This window comes from Haematobia irritans, chromosome 1 (genome assembly GCF_050003625.1).
Source record: "Haematobia irritans isolate KBUSLIRL chromosome 1, ASM5000362v1, whole genome shotgun sequence".
Taxonomy (NCBI): Eukaryota; Metazoa; Arthropoda; class Insecta; order Diptera; family Muscidae; genus Haematobia; species Haematobia irritans.
The window spans coordinates 2449084-2471761 of record NC_134397.1 but is presented as its reverse complement, the minus strand read 5'-3'; the positions used below and the strand labels follow the sequence as shown (position 1 = coordinate 2471761).

General features: G+C 33.7%; 1 protein-coding gene and 1 long non-coding RNA gene across 2 annotated transcripts in view; one reads left to right on the top strand and one right to left on the bottom strand.

Moving 5' to 3' along the window:
- crb (cell polarity complex component crumbs) overlaps positions 1-22678 on the bottom strand; it is a 43144-nt gene that overhangs the window by 14307 nt on the left and 6159 nt on the right. The window lies entirely within an intron of this gene.
- On the top strand, positions 7006-7346 carry LOC142237081 (uncharacterized). Its single transcript, XR_012722331.1, has 2 exons — positions 7006-7094; positions 7157-7346. It is a non-coding gene; the product is annotated as an uncharacterized LOC142237081 (long non-coding RNA).

Sequence of the window (22678 nt, the reverse complement as noted above, 5' to 3'; positions counted from 1 at the left end):
ATATATACGGATGTGGACCAATTTTTGCATGGTTGTTAGAGACTATATACCAACACCATGTTCCAAATTTTAGGTGGATCGGATGAAATTTGCTCCGCAAGACAAATCTGAGGATCGGTTAATATGGGGGCTATACGTAAACGTGGATCGATATGGCCCATTTTCAATACCATCCGACCTACATCAATAACAACTACTTGTGCCAAGTTTCAAGTCGATAGCTTGTTTCGTTCGAAAGTTAGCGTGATTTCAACAGACGGGCGGAAGGACGGACATGCTTAGATCGACTCAGAATTTCACCACGACCCAGAATATATATACTTTATGGGGTCTTAGAGCAGTATTTCGATGTGTTACAAACGGAATGACAAAATTAATATACCCTCCTTCCTATGGTGGAGGGTATAAAAATTTGTGTTCGGTCGGTGCAGGGATTGAACCCACAGCCCTTTGCATGCAAGGCGGACATGCTAAACATTGCTCCACGTGGCAAACAAATGTATGTTTCTGTTAAATAATGTTTTGTTTGCATCGGCTCGTGGGCGCCGCAGACTATTCTATATAAATATAACTTATAACGGTAATTGTCTATTGGTGACCATAACAGCTACGTAGCCCAGTGGATAGTGCGTTGGCTTACAAACTGTATGGCCCTCGGTTCGATTTTCTGTCCAGACGAAAGGTAAAATTTAAAAAAATATATAAAATTGAAAAATTTCTTCAACATTAGGGCTGTTTTCTTTTTGCACTGGATACAACATTTGTATGGGCTATCCAGAACATCGTTGCACTGGTGTTCTATCCAGAACATCTCATCAGTGCAAGTCGCGCCGATCTTGCCAGATTGTGTTTTGATAAAGTGACGCTTCATCGATTCACAATAACACTTTATTGTGACTAATTTATCGAAAAACATGAAATTCAAAGTGGTATAGTGTCACAAATAATCGCAGCAGTAAATATTTATTACTAATTGGAGCATTTCATACATTAAAAATTCAAGATTTCACTTCTTTTCTGTGATTGTTTTTGAACAGCTGATGGCAGTGTTGCATATTTTTGGAGATGTCCTGGATAAACGAGTACTCTGTTTTCTTTTAGTCCTTCACGGCTTAGGGTATCCAGTGCTAAAAGAAAACAGCCCTATTATTTGTATTACAGAAAAAGGTGCCAAGAACTAAAAAATTTCGTGGAAGTGAAACTTATGTGAGGGAATGAGCACAATCTTCTTTGGGGAAAATTCTTTCAAGCATATAAATTTTTGGGCTCACATTGCTTCCAAACGTATATGTTCACATAAAACAAACATCGGCAGTACCCAATAATACATGTGCTTGCTGCAAAATATGTTTGGAACATATGTTAGAGAAGCTATTTTTTTTTTTTTTTGAGGGTGTAGGATTACATAAACGTTAGAATTATAGAAAATTATACTAAAAATACGCTTTCTAGAAAATGCCCAGCTAAAAAAATTCGAATGATATTGGTCCGTCATTGAACTTGAATTATCTGAAAAGAATTTGATAAAAATTTATGACATTTTAGCCCTGTTATTGATGACAGCACTCAGACAGACGGACATAGCTAGATCGGTTGGAGCTTTACCCTGACCAAGAATATACCTATACGGTACACTGATAGAAAAAAGTCTGCAAAAAACAGCAGTCTGCCGTTATATTTTTGTACTTCAGGGCCTAACGAACAATAAATTATAAAATTTCTAGGTTATAAATTTTTCCCCAAAGCATATTTAAGAACCGAAAGTAGTTTTTGGTATAGTTTTGCACTGTAATATACTTACAAGCTCCTAAATACGATCAGCTCACAGTTTGTTTGCTGTTATACCTCAATTTGATAAATATTCACATTTTTGGGGAAATACGATATTCATTCAATATGATATTCATAAAATATTGTTTTAATTGTGTTAGGATAGCTCCTAAGTTGACATTTTAAAACAGGTTTTAGTGTAACCGAGCTTAAAAACTAGCGGAAATGTTTGCTATTTCTGCAACTAGTGACTGCTTTCCATTTTTCAGCAGACGTTCTGCTGTTTTAGCAGACTTTTCTGCTATCCCTACTAATAAATTTCTTTGGGTGTATATGATCGTAAATCCATATTTTAACGTGTTGCAAATGGAAATGGTGAATTGATGGTGGGCAAAAAAAAAAAACAAAACAAAACAAATTCGGAAAAAGTTCTAATGTTTAAAAATTTTATCAAGTGTTCATTCAATCAAAATTCGTTTGATACATATTTGAAAATGTGTTGAATGTAAGCCGAGTTGAATTTATGTTGAGAATGGGGCTTACTCCGAAATTGAAATTACATTGCATTTGGTGTTTAAGCCGCTTCCATATTTGTGGTGGTCTAAACATTGTTTACATTTTTATGGTAACTGGTATCGAATGAGTAACTCGGCATTTGGGCGATAACGTTAATCATACAACCCAGTGAAATGCATAATGAAAATAAATGAGGACAAATTAATACCATGCCTTGTGTTCAGGGCTGCCAATAAAATTTCAAGAAATCGGAAAAAATTTTCAGACACTTGCGTTTTAAAAATCGTCAAAAAATCGGCAATGTAGACAAAACTAAAAACAAAAGTACTTATTTCATATAAAGAACAAACAATTAACGCGCACAATTATGCATTTCTAGAATAAAAGCATAAATAATACAGTTTTCTGAGAAAATAGATTAAAACAAAATACGTAGCAAAGAAAAAGACCCGTGGTTTCCAAAATGGGTAATTTTTATGGCATAACAGACAGTAATGACAATGTGTTTATTATTTGTACTACGAGAATACTATAATTTTACAATTAGTACATGTGAACTTTTTACATTTTAAAATTTGTCCTACATTTTAAAATTTGAAGAAAACATCCCTAATTTTCTTCAAATTTGCAGCGAAGGTTGATGATGGTCTCCAGAAAAAAATCTCCGACCTTTTTTGCGAGAAATGGCCGAGAAGAGGCCCCAAGAAGCTTCGTTAAGGAACAGTATTTATCGATGGTATGGTGAATTCAACCGAGCTCAGAGCATTTTTATGGCACAAGGACGAAAGCTTTTGAATTTGAAAAAAATCGGATCAAATTTAGAAATAGCCTTCATATATATGTTATGTGTCGCCCTATTTTAACAAATAAATTACATTTATTTACTAACCGATCGTATTCAAATTTAACACAAAGTATTTTTTTAAGCACCCTTAAAGTACGCAACATTTTATCGAAATCGCTTCAGATTTAGATATAACTCCCATATACATATATGTGTCGCCCGATTTTCCCAAATTTGTCCATATTTCTTGACCGATCTTACACAATGTAATCTTTTATAGTACAAACTATACCTGCAAACAATCATCAAAATTGGTTCAGATTTAGATACAACTCCCATATACAGTGCTGTTCAAAACATTTGCAACTACATTCCCTGTTGAAAACAAAGCGTAATTATAATGAAAATAAAGGGAGCCACCGTGGTGCAATGGTTAGCATGCCCGCCTTGCATACACAAGGTCATGGGTTCGATTCCTGCTTCGACCGAACACCAAAAAGTTTTTCAGCGGTGGATTATCCCACCTCAGTAATGCTGGTGACATTTCTGAGGGTTTCAAAGCTTCTCTAAGTGGTTTCACTGCAATGTGGAACGCCGTTCGGACTCGGCTATAAAAAGGAGGTCCCTTGTCATTGAGCTTAACATGGAAACGGGCAGCACTCAGTGATAAGAGAGAAGTTCACCAATGTGGTATCACAATGGACTGAATAGTCTAAGTGAGCTTGATACATCGGGCTGCCACCTAACCTAACCTAACCTAATGAAAATAAAAATATTAAAACACAAATTTTAATGCAATGTTGTTGCTTATTATGCCAATTTTAAAGATTCAAGGAAATAACGAGACTAACGATAAAGGTTTTTTGATAATTTATATATTTAAAAAAAAGAGAGTTTTTGCCTGTTCAAAACATTTGCAACTAAAGGCCGGTACTCTGTTCGGTTTTCGCGTTGAAACTCTATACAAAACCAAAAAATGCGAAAAATTTGCGAAATTTTTTCCATTTGTGATACTTTGTTTTTTCGTGTTGAAAAAATGACGTTTATAGCACGGCGCCATTTGCAATGTGAATTAAGAAATAATTTATTTATTAAAAACTATTTGTGCGGGTTTATAAATCAAACGCGGACCATATTTTTGTTCCGAAACTATACAAAGGATCAAAGGAATAGCAGATCAATTGCCCAAGGAAAAATAAAATGTTATTTTGTAAAAACAAGCAACACCACCAACTTAATCCAATATCGCTCCCTGTAAAATAGCGCTCCAAGCTACCTAAAAAAACGCCGCTTTCTATGTGCGAAATAATGGTTTCCATAAAAATTTTTCGCAAGAATGTACATAGTACCGGCCTTAATATAATAAGTGTCACATATATATATAAAAATAATTAAAGCATTTGCAACTTTTAACGATAAATGTTAATAGTTAATACTATAGCCATTCCGTTTGATTACTTCTGCGCAACTTTTTGCCATTGGTTAGAATTAAACGGTCAATGATATCCTATGGTTCAGGTTCAAATAGATTTCATAAGCCTTTTGCAAAAAATTCATTTTACAGCTTTCCAAAGCTTGTTTTATGACTTTCCGGAATGCTTACGGCAATATCACATAAGACAAAATGTTTTTGTAGACTTCCGACAGTATAATACCCTCGACTCCGTAAATCGGGCCAATAACTTGTCCAGAAAAATACCCCCAGACCATAATATTGGCCCCACCATGATTGACGTAACTTTTTGTATTTCTTGAATTAAGACTTTCATTGCAGCCTTCGTACTAAATTTCTACCATCCGATCCACGCAAGTTAAATTTTGTGTCGTAGGAAAATATAGCACATATCCACTGCTCCTGAGGCCATTTAAGGTGTTTTTGTGAAAACTGAAGGCGCGCTAACCTAGTTTTCTTTGAAATAAGTGATTTTTGACATTTTTGTATAATTGCACTCCGACTTCTAATGCTCTACATCTGATGGTTATGTTTAATATACCCAATTTGAATTTAATTTTTGACTTCTTTGGATGATATTTGATTGAATTGTTGCATAGTTCTTTTGATTATATGATCTTTCGGCGTAGTCTTAGGTTTTCTTCTACCCCAGTGTACAGTTTTGGTGCATCCACTGTTTATAACTAGAGACTCAGTTGGTTTTTGCATATTGTACTCTTCCGAAATTCGTTTTTGTGATACCCCAACTTTAAAATCATCGATATTTTACTTTTATTATGTTGATTATGCTTATTGCCGGTAATTTTGTCGAATTATTCAAAAAATAGGGTATAAAGGCCTATGACGACCAAATTAGTCATTGAACTTAACGATATTCATGCAATGCCCTATTTATACATTTAATCCATCTTCTTATTTCAGGTAATCCATCTTAACTATTTCAGGTAAAAAACAAAAAATAATGCCCTTAAAGAAGAAAATATTTCAGGGTGCTAGGTAGTTGCAAATGTTTTGAACAGGTCAAATCATACGATTCTTTACCTTTCGGTAAATATCAATTTTTAATAACAGCCCATTTATTTTCCCAAATAGAATTTGGAAATAGCACTCCACAACGATTATTTTTGAAGTGGAAGCGAAACAATAAAGTTATTATTATGGGAGAAATACCAAGATTAAGTTGCAAATGTCTTGAACAGCACTGTATATGTACAGCGTGATTTTCCCAAAATGGACATTAATATCATTATTTCAAACCCGTTCTTATTCAAAGTTGGTACTATATAGTATTCTAAAATATCAACTACACTTGCAAAATATTATCCAAATCGGTTCAGATTTAGAATACTCGTAGCTCCCATACAAATGTATCGCCCGGTTTGAGGTAATATATTTATATGCTAACCGATATTAATATTGTCCGATTTTCACTAATTTGGTTATTTCACAAAATATTTGAGCGGTTTCATATTTTCTTTAACAGTGGACTCAATTTTACACCTTTACTTCAGGTGTAAAATTAAGTTAGCTCCTATAGGTAAGGAATATCAAGCAAAAACTTGAAATTTTTCCGTCTCTGTTTGGCTGGCTGTTCGGTGTAAACGAACGACTTCCAGTGAACATTTTTAAACGGAGCTAAAATCGTCATTTATGAGGCTAAAATCGGAAAATCGATAAATTGGCAGCCCTGGGGCCAAATCACCGCATTCGTCAACGAGTTCTGTTTCGTATCGAGAAACATTTCGATCGCTGTAAAATTTTGGATCACCGCATTCGATCGTAATTTATTTTGTCTACTACTTTTTTTACATTGCTGTAAACATATGGTAATAAGAAATTGGAAGCAAAAGATGATTTCAAAATAAATTTTTGTGATCAAAATATGTATATGTGTAAAAATTATTATGAATCCATGTGTTTTTGTTTTCCTCGTCTTCGGATTCAGAGGTCGAGTACAAAGTGGCATTAATAAGGAAAAATATTCGAGACAAAATCAGTCGTTTAGCATTGCCTGAAGTGCATTGCCTGTAAGTGATTCTATTTTGAAGTGAGTGCTTTTAACGGTGTTTTTAACATCCATAGATTTAAAAGACGCTTTTGTCTGTCAAAAGAAGCTTTTAAATATGTTCTTGAAAAAAGGAGTTTTTTGGAGCGGCTACACGGATGAAAAAGACTGTTTTTCATATGTTTGGCTATAAACATTATATGTTTGGAACACAAATTTTTAAACACAATATTTTTGAGTGCAAGCATATAATGTTCATAAACTAGCATAACATGTTTGGGACATATATGTTAATATGTTAGAACATATTATGTTTGGGACATAAAATGTTTGTAAATATAATATGCTTGGATGCAAACATATATTAATTTAGAAATAGCCTATAAACATATATGTGTTTAGTAGCTTGGAGCGCTATTTAACAGGGAGCGATATTGAATTAAGTTGGTGGTTGTTGCTTGTTATTACACAATTAAAATTTTATTTTTCCTTGGGCAATTGATCAGCTACTTCTTTGATCCTTACAAACTGTGTGGTCCGCTGTTCGAATCCCCGTCCGGCAAAAGGTAAAATTAAAATAAAAAAAATAATAAATTGGATAATTTCTTCTACAATGTTTGTATTACAGAAAAAGGTGCTAAGAACTAAAAAATCTCGTGGAAGTGAGAAAGATGTGGGGGAATATACAATTGGGCAGAAACAAAATTTTGAGCATTCGGGTCGAAAACCTATGTTGTTAGCACCTATATTACCTGTTTATTTTCATAATTCATTATGATTGTAAATATATAAATAAATAAATAAAATTTTGAGCACAATATTGTTTGGGAGAATTTTTTTTAAGCATATAATATTTTTGGGTACACAATGCTTCCAAACATATTATATGTTCACATAATAACATATTGTTTTTTTGGAAGACAACATTATTGAATTTGGATGCAAAAATACAAAATGTTTGGAAATTGACTACCCAAACATATATTGTTTAGACCAATATGCTTTCAAACATATTATATATTGGAAGAGATCAAACATATAAATGTTTGGACAATAGACAAAAATGTATATGCTTGAAGCAAAATATGTTTGGGAGTATATGTTACAGAAGCGATTTTTTGTGAGCGTGTAAATGAGAGTAATGTCAAACATTCTCTCAGAGTACAAAATTTGGTTGAAGGTGTTGGGAAACGATAAAATAGTAAAAAATGGTAAAATAATAAGAATTCATTTTTTTTGCAAACAAAAACTACGATGGTTTATTTTAATTTCCAATTGTTATGATAAAAAACGAACAATACAACTCCCAATTTTATTCCGAAAATTGTATCGAATAAAACATAGTAATAAAACAGTAAAAGAGAGAGAGAGAGTCATTTTGGCATACCTCTCTTCAATTATAATACTCTTTTTTTACCATCTTTGGATGTTAAGGAACGTTTTCTATTAAAAACTAGTATAAAAACTAGCTAGTAGTATGGCACAACTACTGCCTCCGCAATTGTCATCAGTATTTGTACGGTAAGCAAATATCGACTAGAACTCAAGGTGGAATTACATACCATGCGGTCATGCGTGCGTACGTTATATGCTTTTGTCAAAAAAAGTTAAAATGTTATAACTACAATTGTTTGAGTTACACGACAAAAGTAACGTATGCATATGACGCATAAAGTTGACGAACTTTTAACTTTTCAATGCGTCGGGTGCGTTGACAACATTAAACAACATGTAAACAAATCAAGAAACGAAAAACAATTTAAAATATTGACGAGAAATTATTGATTGAATTTAAAATACATAAAGTTCTATACTTTAAAAAGTGTGTGGAATACAAAAACATAACAAAAAGCGCAGAGGCAAGGAATGTAATCAGTAAATTCATTGGTATTCCGACGCATACTGTGTAACTCAATTGAAGAGTCGTATTCGTCAACGCATTCGAATACAACGTACGCATGCATGATCGCATGTTATGTAATTCCACCTTCAATGTTCCATTACATTCCAGGTAATTGGCAACACCACCATTTGTTTATTTAACTAATACTGATTTGTCTAATAGCTCTTGTCAACAGTAACTGCTGGACATAAGCTTGGGGTTTTTGGGTATTACAAACATTCCTTTTGTTTCACCCGCATGGATGTTTCCAAGTCAAAAGATTTGTGTGTAAAACTGACATGTACAAATTTTTACACTCAGGTAATTTTGTGCATCAAATTCTAAGATACATAAGTGACAGGTGTTGGTTTTGCTTGAATTGATTGATTATTATTCTGATTCGTTTTTCCTTTTGTTAATAATAATTAATTTTTATATTGATAAAGATGGTACATGATATGAAATGTTCCCTCTAAAACCAGATCATTTACGAAATATTTTGTACAAGACAATCTAATAATGTCCTTTTTAAAATATTGAATTATGAAGATATGACATATCGCGACCTTAGAATGACAAGGTTCTAAGTGTACACTAAATCCCTATTCGCTTAGAACCTTGTCATTCTAAGGTCGCAATATACAGAGGACCCAGAAGATCACATATAAATTTCGGGTGAAGACCAATATGTTTTCCATGTATTCAATAGTTTATGTTCTCTAAGTGAATTCTGCCAAGTGGTTTCAGTAATAAGACCCTGTTGAACTATACATAAAAACCCCCCAAATACGAAAAAGTTAAAAAAAAACTCCAAGCCTAATTTTGCCATATAAATTCATTCGATAAACTGTCAATAGCATATGGGCAAAATTCTCTCGCTATGATTTTAATAAAAAACCAGGGTATCGGAACAAAAGGCAGCCATGTTATTCCGGACGACAGTGCTCGTGTCGAACATATCCCATATATTGTGCATATTATAAGTTAAGGGCACCTTATACGGTCGGATAAACCCTGCGACACAACACGTTGCGGCGACAAATCCGATAGTATAAGGTCGTGTTCGGCTGTCGCGGAAACGTGTTGGCATACAATCAAAACAACTTTGATTTTTTTCTGGTTGGGTGGTACAAATCATTGAGTGTAAGGGGATGTTCGACAAACATTATCAAAGACAAATTTATTTTTACATTAAAAACAGGCATTTCTGAAATGAAATTAATGATGGATCGCCAATTCTGGTTGAAAATTAAAGAAATATATAAATCTAAACCAGTATTGTGGCAAAAACGTGGAAAAATTCCACTTACAATCAATGGGAAACCAGGCGACAAGTATTTTGAAATTCATCAAGTAATTTGTAATAAAGGGTGATTCTTTTGAGGTTAGGATTTTCATGCATTAGTATTTGACAGATCACGTGGGATTTCAGACATGGTGTCAAAGAGAAAGATGCTCAGTATGCTTTGACATTTCATCATGAATAGACTTACGATCTGCCACAACGTCGAATTTTCAGTGAATGGGCCCTAGAAAAGTTGGCAGAAAATCCGCTTTTTTATCGACAAATTTTGTTCAGCGATGAGGCTCATTTCTGGTTGAATGGCTACGTAAATAAGCAAAATTGCCGCATTTGGAGTGAAGAGCAACCAGAAGCCGTTCAAGAACTGCCCATGCATCCCGAAAAATGCACTGTTTGGTGTGGTTTGTACGCTGGTGGAATCATTGGACCGTATTTTTTCAAAGATGCTGTTGGACGCAACGTTACGGTGAATGGCGATCGCTATCGTTCGATGCTAACAAACTTTTTGTTGCCAAAAATGGAAGAACTGAACTTGGTTGACATGTGGTTTCAACAAGATGGCGCTACATGCCACACAGCTCGCGATTCAATGCCATTTTGAGGGAAAACTTCGGAGAACAATTCATCTCAAGAAATGGACCGGTAAGTTGGCCACCAAGATCATGCGATTTGACGCCTTTAGACTATTTTTTGTGGGGCTACGTCAAGTCTAAAGTCTACAGAAATAAGCCAGCAACTATTCCAGCTTTGGAAGACAACATTTCCGAAGAAATTCGGGCTATTCCGGCCGAAATGCTCGAAAAAGTTGCCCAAAATTGGACTTTCCGAATGGACCACCTAAGACGCAGCCGCGGTCAACATTTAAATGAAATTATCTTCAAAAAGTAAATGTCATGGACCAATCTAACGTTTCAAATAAAGAACCGATGGGATTTTGCAAATTTTATGCGTTTTTTAAAAAAAAAAGTTATCAAGCTCTTAACAATCACCCTTTATATTAAATGTGGATTACTTCAGGAATCATTGTTTTGACACATATACCAGGATTTTTTTTATTATTTTCTTACATTTTTTCAGTAAAAAATGGTTTCACCCATAAATCTTCGTACAATTTCATTGTTTGTTTATGCTTCTTCTTATTTTTTCATGTTGTCGTCACATTTGTTCGTGCAGTGTAAGGGCAAAACTTGAACGAACACACAACAAATAGACGAACCTCTGTCGGAGTGTTTATCCGACCGTCTAAGGTCCGCTTTAAGTCCGAAGGCATAATCGATACTGCTGCATGTTTATGGGATCGATAACACATTTACCGATTATTTAGTCATCGCCGACAAGTCGTATCGATCCGACACACTGTAAGATTTTTTACAAACACCGACATTCCGTCCGGTATAACTGATAGTCTGTAAAGCGCATAAACCGATTTCTTTAGTCTTGAAAAGCAAAATAAAATCCTTTTAAAATTTGCGAAGAATTTGCCTTTTCTTTATGAGAATTTCTTATTTAGGCTCCATGATAGAAGACACATAGGATTCTGCAAAGTACGCCACTGGATCTGCCGTACGTGACTCATGTTTTGCCAAAAATCAAAATGACAATTTACTGTAATAGTTGATAAATAACGGACATATTTTCTTTGGACGTATGTCATATCTTTCTGCACATTCGTAAGTTGGCCTAACTATAACGAACAAAAAAACAATTTTTTATAGACAACACTTCGTTGGTTCACATTAACGCACAACATGTGAATAAACGAGTCGTTAAAAAAATAAATCAATGAAAGGCTTACTTTTATGTGGAGCATGATTGGTGAGTTCTTTATTTCGCATTTTTGCTTTCAAAGGTATTTGCACCTCGGCTTAATACTAAATTTCTTACTTCTCTTCCACTTCCACTTCGATTATCTAAAAATCATGTACATACACTGTTAGAAAAATATGTTTTTCACATGTTCCGATATAAACAAAATGTGTTTCGGGCACAATTTTTAAATACCATATATTTAATTGCAAACATGTAATGTTCCCAAACCAACATTAAATGTTTGGGACACATATGTTAATATGTTAGAATATATTATGTTTGGGGCATGAATGTTTCATAAAACTAATATGTGTGAATGTAAACATATATAAATTTATAAATTTCGAGTAAACATATATATGTTGTGAAATTTTATTCAGAGAGCGACAGAGAGATAGAGAGAGAGTATAGAGAAAGAAATAGACATGGAAACCGGGAGGGTTGACGAAAGATATCAACATAACACAGCGAGAGAACGAAAAGAGAGAAATTTCTGTGAAACCGCTTGTATGTTGTTTCGGAAAACTGTTTTATGATAAGGCCAAAAATTTGATATGCTTAAGTCTAAATATTATTTAGTTGGGACAGTAAAATGAAAAAATGAGGAAATAGTGAAAAATTAAACAGTAAAATATAATTAAACTGTAATGTTTAGTTCCTCTTTATTAATAAGTAGTCCAGAGGAGTTGACCGACACCTTCAAATATAAAAGCAGGCATTAAGTTCGAGTTTTGCAGCTAAAACAATTGAAAAAGTTTATTTTCTTTCAAGTGAATTATTAAAGAAAAGTAAAAGGCATTTTAGAGCGATAATGCCAACTTAATAACGGCCTTAAAGGTAAAAATGAAATTAAGTACAAAACAGTATAAGTTTTAAATGCAATTAAAATGGTGTTAAATGCTAGTAAAAAACTGTTCATGTGTATATATGTTATTGTGTATATTATAAAATTATTTTTGTATGTTTATACTCGACTCCACGTTCTTCTTTTGCTAGAGTTTTTGAATTCCTTCCAAAATTTCAAACTTTTATACCAAAAACAGTTTTTTGTTACAAAATTGTTATTTTTGTAATAAAAAAATGTTATTTTATCCAAAAGCTCAGTCCATTCGTTTATATCAAGTATTGTTTCTGACTGTAAATCTTTAATAACCCACATTTCTAAGTTTCATTATAAAAATTTAATATAGTAAAGGGTGATTCTTTTGAGGTTAGGATTTTCATGCATTAGTATTTGACAGATCACGTGGGATTTCAGACATGGTGTCAAAGAGAAAGATGCTCAGTATGCTTTGACATTTCATCATGAATAGACTTACTAACGAGCCACAACGTCGAATTTTCAGTGAATGGGCCCTAGAAAAGTTGGCAGAAAATCCGCTTTTTTATCGACAAATTTTGTTCAGCGATGAGGCTCATTTCTGGTTGAATGGCTACGTAAATAAGCAAAATTGCCGCATTTGGAGTGAAGAGCAACCAGAAGCCGTTCAAGAACTGCCCATGCATCCCGAAAAATGCACTGTTTGGTGTGGTTTGTACGCTGGTGGAATCATTGGACCGTATTTTTTCAAAGATGCTGTTGGACGCAACGTTACGGTGAATGGCGATCGCTATCGTTCGATGCTAACAAACTTTTTGTTGCCAAAAATGGAAGAACTGAACTTGGTTGACATGTGGTTTCAACAAGATGGCGCTACATGCCACACAGCTCGCGATTCTATGGCCATTTTGAGGGAAAACTTCGGAGAACAATTCATCTCAAGAAATGGACCGGTAAGTTGGCCACCAAGATCATGCGATTTGACGCCTTTAGACTATTTTTTGCGGGGCTACGTCAAGTCTAAAGTCTACAGAAATAAGCCAGCAACTATTCCAGCTTTGGAAGACAACATTTCCGAAGAAATTCGGGCTATTCCGGCCGAAATGCTCGAAAAAGTTGCCCAAAATTGGACTTTCCGAATGGACCACCTAAGACGCAGCCGCGGTCAACATTTAAATGAAATTATCTTCAAAAAGTAAATGTCATGGACCAATCTAACGTTTCAAATAAAGAACCGATGAGATTTTGCAAATTTTATGCGTTTTTTTTTTAAAAAAGTTATCAAGCTCTTAACAAATCACCCTTTATAAACATATTAAAAAAAAATTGGTTCGGTCGGAGCAGGTATTGAACATACAACCCTTTGCATGCAAGGCAGACATGCTAACCACTGCTCCACGTGGCCAACAAATGTATGTTTCTGTTAAATAATGTTATGTTTGCGTGGGCTCGTGGACGCTGCAAACTATGCTATATAAATGTAACTTATAACAATAATTGTCTACTGGTGACTATGACAGCTACGTAGCGCAGTGGATAGTGTGTTGGCTTACAAACTGTATGGTCCTCGGTTTGATTCTCCGTCCAGGCGAAAGGTAAAATTTATAAAATTGAATAATTTCTTCAACATTATTTGTATTAAGGAAAAAGGAGCCAAGAACTAAAAAATTTCATGGAAGTGAAAATTATATGAGGGAATGAGCACAATCTTCTTTGGGGAAAATTGTTCCAAGCATATAATATTTTTGGGCTCAAAATGCTTCCAAACATATAATATGTTCACATAAAACAAACATATTAATGTTTCGGCAGTATCCAATGATATATGTGCTTCCTTCAAAATATGTTTGGAACATATGTTAGAGAAGCGATTTTTTTTGAGGGTGTACTGAAAAAAATTCAAATTAAATTCAATCTAACAATTTCAATTTCAAGTATTTCGATATGAAGCAAATTTCGTGTTGGTTTCACTTCACTGCCTACAAATCTACGAATTGTGAGTTTGCTGTTCCACATATTTCTCCACACATGACTAAAATGATGATATGCGGGCAGAATGAAGCTAATGGATACATTATAGCCATACGAAAACGTCTTACAAAGATGTTCATTTTTAATTTTTGAAATTTTCATAGTTGCAATAGCTTTACATAAGTTAAATCGAAGGCTTTTCTTAAGTTATGAATAATAAAAGAAGAAATTAAAAGTACAAAATTACAAAAATTAAGGAAAAATAGGTTTGCCTGCATCTCGAATTAATCCTAGAGGTAGGAAGATCAAAACCGTTTTTAGTGCCTTCATAATACGGTGAAAGTTTCTGCGTATTACATGGATCCAATCCCACTTTCGACCAAACACCAAAAAGTTTTTCGGTGGTGATTATTCCCCTTTAAGTATACTTGTATAAAAAGTAAAAAATATAGTAAATGTAAAAAATACTTACAGGGTACTTAGATTTGATTCAAACTACTTATATTTTTAATATCCCTTAGTTGGAAAATGCCATATTCAAGAATTTTTTTATAATAATATTTTGAAATTTGTATTCAAAATTAATTCGCAATTTTTCTTGCAAAGAACCAGGCATTTCAAAATCGTCTGAATGTAACGCTTTTGAAATTGTTGAACCTGTGAAATTTTTGTAGATCGGAATTAGGTACAAGGTCTGGGCGTTATGACCACACCCATCGATTTAGATATATATAAGCCCGATTTTCATATGAAATCAAAGTGACAATAGTACGCCTATAAAATTTATCACAACGTTTACCTTTGTATGTTTCAATATTCGACTCCGATATTAGCATTTTCTTATTCTTGTTCTCTAAGGAAAAGACATTCTTAAATATAACCAGTGAGGAAAGTCTAAAGTCGGGCGGGGCCGACTATATTATACCCTGCACCACTTTGTAGATCTAAATTTTCGATACCATATCACATCCGTCAAATGTGTTGGGGGCTATATATAAAGGTTTGTCCCAAATACATACATTTAAATATCACTCGATCTGGAAGAATTTGATAGACTTCTACAAAATCTATAGACTCAAAATTTAAGTCGGCTAATGCACTAGGGTGGAACACAATGTTATTAAAAAAAATATGGGAAACGTTTAAATCTGAAGCAATTTTAAGGAAACGTCAAAAAAGTTTATTTATGATTTATCGCTCGATATAAATGTATTAGAAGTTTAGGAAAATTAGAGTCATTTTTACAACCTTTCGACTAAGCAGTGGCGATTTTACAAGGAAAATGTTGGTATTTTGACCATTTTTGTCGAAATCAGAAAAACATATATATGGAAGCTATATCTAAATCTGAACCGATTTCAACCAAATTTGGCACGCATAGCAACAATGCTTATTCTCCTCCCTGTGCAAAATTTCAACTAAATCGGAGTTAAAAATTGGCCTCTGTGGACATATGAGTGTAAATCGGGCGAAAGCTATATATGGGAGATATATCTAAATCTGAACCGATTTCAACCAAATTTGGCACGCATAGCAACAATGCTAATTCTACTCCCTGTACAAAATTTCAACTAAATCGGAGTTAAAAATTGGCCTCTGTGGACATATGAGTGTAAATCGGGCGAAAGCTATATATGGGAGATATATGTAAATCTGAATCGATTTCAACCAAATTTGGCACGCATAGCTACAATGCTAATTCTACTCCCTGTGCAACATTTCAACTAAATCGGAGTTAAAAATTGGCCTCTGTGGTCATATGAGTGTAAATCGGGCGAAAGCTATATATGGGAGATATATCCAAATCTGAACCGATTTCAACCAAATTTGGCACGCATGGCTACAATGCTAATTCTACTCCCTGTGCAAAATTTCAACTAAATCGGAGTTAAAAATTGGCCTCTGTGGTCATATGAGTGTAAATCGGGCGAAAGCTATATATGGGAGCTATATCTAAATCTGAACCGATTTTGCTGATATTTTGCAAGTTTTTCGAGACTCATAAAATATTCGGATGTACGGAATTTGAGGAAGATCGGTTGATATACACGCCAATTATGACCAGATCGGTGAAAAATATATATGGCAGCTATATCTAAATCTGAACCGATTTTTTCCAAAATCAATAGGGATCGTCTTTGAGCCGAAACAGGACCCTATACCAAATTTTAGGACAATCGGACTAAAACTGCGAGCTGTACTTTGCACACAAAAATACATCAACAGACAGACAGACGGACAGACAGACGGACAGACAGACAGACGGACATCGCTAAATCGACTCAGAATTTAATTCTAAGCCGATCCGTATACTAAAAGGTTGGTCTATGATTACTCCTTCTTGGCGTTACATACAAATGCACAAACTTATTATACCCTGTACCACAGTAGTGGTGAAGGGTATAAAAATTGTAAAAAAAAACTATGGAACACATAGTTCCAAAAAGCTTATACTATTATTTCACAGAAAAAAAATCACCAAAATATTTCCAATAAAAAAGTTGATTGCATTTGAAAACCTTTTCAATTAACTTTTTAATCAAACTCGGAAGAATAAGACAATTAAAAAAATGTTGGGTATATTTTTTAAATTCTTAATGAAAATTTTTTTGAAACTATAAATTTTTGAATCAAACTAAAAAGGATTAAAAATAGTTATAGAAAGTGATTGAAATATAGTATAGCGATTACAAATTAAAAAATTAATTGAATTTTGCAATCAACATCAATTAAAAATGAAATCAATCAATTTTTTAATCAAGTATTTTTTTCGTGCTCAATTAAAACTGTCAATGATATTATCATTTTGGTGATCGAAGATATTTGAATTAAAAAATTAATTGAATCAATTAATTTTGTGATTAAATCGGAAAAAAAAAACTTTTTTGTGTTTTGGTGGGTACTATGTTCGGTTTTCGAGTTGAAAACCACTTTATTTTCGCGATTACTTTTCCTTACATAATAAAAATTATAAATGAAAGCAAACTTATTCCTGTAAAGTATTGTCGAAATCTAGAGAAACAAGAAACATCGCATCAATTGAGTCAATTTATCTGCTTTCTATTGAACTGTTTTAATAAAGTAACCACGAAAATTCCAACGCGAAAAGCGAACATAGTACTTACCTTTTGTCAGAAATTAATGGCGTTTTCGATTTGCAAAAATAGGTTGCCTTGGTGTTACCCAACTTGTTCCCCCATTGTATTTTCGCCCAAGTGATAGTGTCATTACAAAGTTATTGTTAATTCATAACATTGTGAGAGATACAGGATCCAAAATCTATGACAGTGTCCTTCAAATTTAGCAATCAATGTCGAGAATGTTGCACATTTTTTCCCAATCGAACTCGATTTGGAAATGGGAAATGTACGAATGTTTATTAGGTTTTGTTGGGTACTATGCTTGTTGGCACGAAAAAACTTCCCTTAACCATTCTTTGCGTTGAAAAATGAGACAATGAGACAAATGAGAATAATGATGACAATAGATTTCGAAGGAAGAAAGCAGCCATTTTGGAAGTATTCCGCTTTTATTTCTCCGAAATTTAATTGAAAACATCGCCAAACGTCACAAAACTATTGCAAATACATATGCAGCAGCTGATTCGATTGTTTACACACACGCATTCATGATAATTGTTTTGAAAGTTTTTTTCTACCAGTTTATAAGATTGCTTTGCCACCAAATCTCACACAGCACTGGACACTAATAATTGTTAAGAATAAAATGCCAGCCGCTCCACTTCGGGTTCTTACCACATTCTGCAACAGCTTTTACAACATGTGGTACATTGTCGTCTTCAGCTTTTCCAAATGTATACCCTCAATTTGTGCCCATAATTCCGGTGTTATGCAAACTTTTACATCATCCGCAGCAATGGACTCATAATCCGTTCAGCAACAAACTTAATTCGTTGGTGTCCACAATATTTACATAACCTTGCAATGCGATTATGTAGATAGTGTGGACACCAGTGGACAAGAGAGTACTTATGCCCATGCTGTTGCCGCCTCACTAGCAATTTCAACTCCTGTGGTCACCACCACGGTTCCCACAAATGATAACGTCATTTCATTTGTCACTGTTGTTACATCGGGGTGAACAACATCATGGAGTGACCAGTTAAAACACGTACACCATACAATAGCTCAAGTCAAAGTGAAACTTTCTGTTCAACCAACTTAAGCCCATAACTCACGTTCAAGGGTAGTTCCTATGCAAAAGTCACTGTTCCCGACAAAGGGATGTTAGTAGTTAGTTACCAGAGACTCTTCGTTGACTGAAATTAATACATTGTTACTGAAGGATGTTTCTCGTTATACTCTCCCAATGTATAAGTTCCGATAACTATTTCAGTCACGTTTTAAAATTCAACCAGGGGTTTGAGTCGATAAAATGCAAGATATATGCATAATTACTGCCGACAATAACGAAGAAAAAATTCATAAACCTTCATCCCGACTTGGTTAATTCTCTTGAAAATTATCCACTTATAGGCCCTATTTTACCATACATTTTAAAAGAGAACATAACAAAAGTTGGCCTGAACAAGAAATTGAGCTACTGCCCAATGTGTACATGACCATAAATAAAATTCAAAAGATTATCCTCCAACTATTGAAAACTCACTTTGTGACATACCAGTTGCATCGTTAGTCCATTGAATTGAATAAGAAAAATGGTCAAATTTCGACTAACAATGAAATATCCAACTTATATATAAAAAATTCTATATCGAATCCGCTGAATGAAATTTAAAGAGAAGTGATTGAATTGGTACAAGAAAATTATTTTGCTATTCAAATAAAAATTTGTTGTTTATGTGGCATAAACATTTACCATTTATTTTGGATATAACGTTGTTCTGAAAAACTAATTTTATAATGCAGCATTTTATTTTTGGAACATAGAAATTTATTCTTGTGATTCCATTCGTTGCTACCAAGTACTGCAACATCAATCGCACTGCCTCCTTCCGATGCCCATTAAAAAGAAACGATTGTAAAATGAAATTCATTAAATAAAACATTGTTAACATTTTTCTATAAATTTCATGTTATATACATTATTTCTATTCTTTCATGTAGTAAGGAGCGGCTAGATGGTGGTTGCTAGTTTATTACGAAAATACTACTCCATGTTTTTTTTTTATTTCGCCACATTTGTATTATAATTTCACACAAATCATCTGAATAAATAAATTATTTCTTAATTCACATTGCAAATAGCGCAATGTTTTGAAGCTAACTAATCTCAACATATGGAAGGATTTAACATGATCTGGGACTGGGCGCTTTGCGTCAGTTTTCAATTCGAAAAAAAAAAACAAAGTACCACAAATGAAAAAATATTTCGGTAGTTTTTCGCATTTTTGGTTTTGTATGGGATTTCGCTGCGGAAACCGAACATAGCATCTACCTCTATATGCAAATACGCGAAAAGCAAATCCAAAGCTTTATAATGAGATTACCGGTAAATTAATGAAATATTAATTATGCACCAGAGCCATTGAAGATATGAAAAACCAAAAACCTTCGACTAACCTACAATGACAATAAAAACTTAAATAAATGTGCATTTTGATTTGCAATTAACGTTGCCCTTTATTATCGCTAAAGATTATTCGAAATAATTCTACAGCATTTAATATAAAAAGTAGCCCTAATTCCTTATAAACCAAGAAATTCTATCAAGTGAATTCGTTTTTAGGTTATTACCTCCATTATAGGTATTTCTGGGCCATGGATGTCTTTATTAAACCATGAAATTATAATCTGTCATTCTTGAAGAACATTCTATTCATGTTTCCATATTTCGGTTACTTTCTTCTCGTGAGAACATTAAGATAATACACACCAGGGATGGAAAATGCAGTACTATAGTACTTTTTTCAATACTTTTTCACCCCGGCCAGTACCGTAGTACCCCCGCGAATGATTTAGTACCTTTTGTGTAGACATTTTTGAGTCGATATCAGATTTATGGTACAATATCTTTGACAAAATATTTTAATATTTTGAGAAAGTCTTTATCAACCTTATTTGCTAATAGTCTTTTACAAATATGGCAAAACAGACATGTTCATGTGGGAAGAAAATCTCGATTTTGTAAAAGACATAGTCAAAAACAGGATTTTATTGATCTTCAAGAATGTTTTAGTCGAAAAAAGAATGCGATTCTATATTATCGATTTTTTATTTCGGTAGAAAATGTTGTCAAAATTTTATTTCAATTGAAAATTTTGTAAAAATTTTATTTCTATAGAAAATGTTTGCAAAATTTTATTTATATAGAAAATTTTGTCAAAATTTTATTTTCTTTAAAATTTAGTCTCTTGACAATAATTTTCCAGTGAAATTTTTGTAAAAAGTACCTTTCCGCTCAAAAAATACCTTTTTTGTACTTTCTTAAAAATTGTATTTTCCATCCCTGATACACACTCATTGCCATCATATGAAAAAGATCATCTCTATGTCGTATGCCGAACAAAACAAACAGTTAAAAAATGTGGGAAATTTGTTGCTGGGAAAATATAAACCTGTTCGTGTTCCTACGATCTTATAGGTCTAACATACATATATGTTTGTACTATACATACTTATCGTTATGTACATTTTATTCATATGGTGATCGTTCGGTTTCTGGTTAAAGGCATTAAATAAAGAAGTCACACACTCACACATATATTCAAACACAAATGCAACAACATCAAAATGTTACATTAACCTCAAACTTTGAGCTAAGCATCATCCGTCCCACAAGAATATAATCACGATCAACAGCAGTTCAGTAACCTAACCTTAGAAAAAGGCAACAATAACAAACTCGGAAATAATAACAAATTGTTACTGCATTCCGGGCAAAGTCAAACATAATGCTTATCATTATCCAATCCATAGCTCGGTTTTGATGACGCATCGTGTTCACAAACAGCTTTAGCTTGAAAGAATACGCCCCGCATTTGTAAACTTTGAAAAAACTCTCTTGCTTGTTTTGTTGTCTCTCTGCCTTGGTAATTGTGTCTCAATAATGGTAATGACTGAGAACACTCACCTGTGTGTAGTGTTGTTAACAGCGAATATACATTAAAACATAAACCACCATCAATAACACGAGGTCTCATGAAAAAGCAACAACAACAGCCATAATAAAACACCAATCAATAATAATGTATTGTGATATAGGTATTGCATTTGTTGGTTGGTTGGATAAAGCAACGGTAAATATTTCATTGAAACCTACGCCAAAGGTTGAATATTGAGTTTTTCCATTATTGTTCGTTGGTATATTAGCCGTATGGAAATCACACTTTCATCTGCATATGTGCATCTGGTGTTTGTACTTAATTAGAAGAGAGAAGAAGAAAGAATAACTTGGTTCAAAGGGCTAGGCCTTCCACATTATATTACATTTGTATTAAGAGGTGTGCCTCTTTAGACATTCAACAGGGCATCATATGTAGGTGCCCATTGTATCAATCGTACTCATATGTTAGTTAACTTGGCGTTCTGAAAAGTTTTTACCCCCACCGAAAGTTGTTAGTTGACTCAATAAACTAAAACAAACAAATAGTCTGCCGAACGAGGGAAAGAAGTCTTGGTGTCCTAGAAGAGCAATCTTTGCCAGTAATTTTTAATCTTGATGTTTTCAAAACATGCCTACCGCACAAATGGTACAAATAGCCACAGAGGAACCTATGAAGGACTGCTACCCACTTCCAGTTTATAGTAATTCTAAAATCCTACAGGAACCATAAATTTACTGGATTTCTTTTCTTTTCTGGTAACGGTACGCATGCTCAAAATGAAACAGGTTCTTAAGCGGACCTTAGACGGTGGAATAAACACTCCGACAGAAGTTCGTCTATTTGTTGTGTGTTCGTTCAAGTTTTGCCCTTACACTGCACGAACAAATGTGATGACAACATGAAAAAATAAGAAGAAGCATAAACAAACAATGAAATTGTACGAAGATTTATGGGTGAAACCATTTTTTACTGAAAAAATGTAAGAAAATAATAAAAAAAAATCCTGGTATATGTGTCAAAACAATGATTCCTGAAGTAATCCACATTTAATATATTACAAATTACTTGATGAATTTCAAAATACTTGTCGCCTGGTTTTCCATTGATTGTAAGTGGAATTTTTCCACGTTTTTGTGACAATACTGGTTTAGATTTATATATTTCTTTAATTTTCAACCAGAATTGGCGATCCATCATTAATTTCATTGCAGAAATACCTGTTTTTAATGTAAAAATAAATTTGTCTTTGATAATGTTTGTCGAACATCCCCTTAAACTCAATGATTTGTACCACCCAACCAGCAAAAATCAAAGTTGTTTTGATTTTATGCCAACACG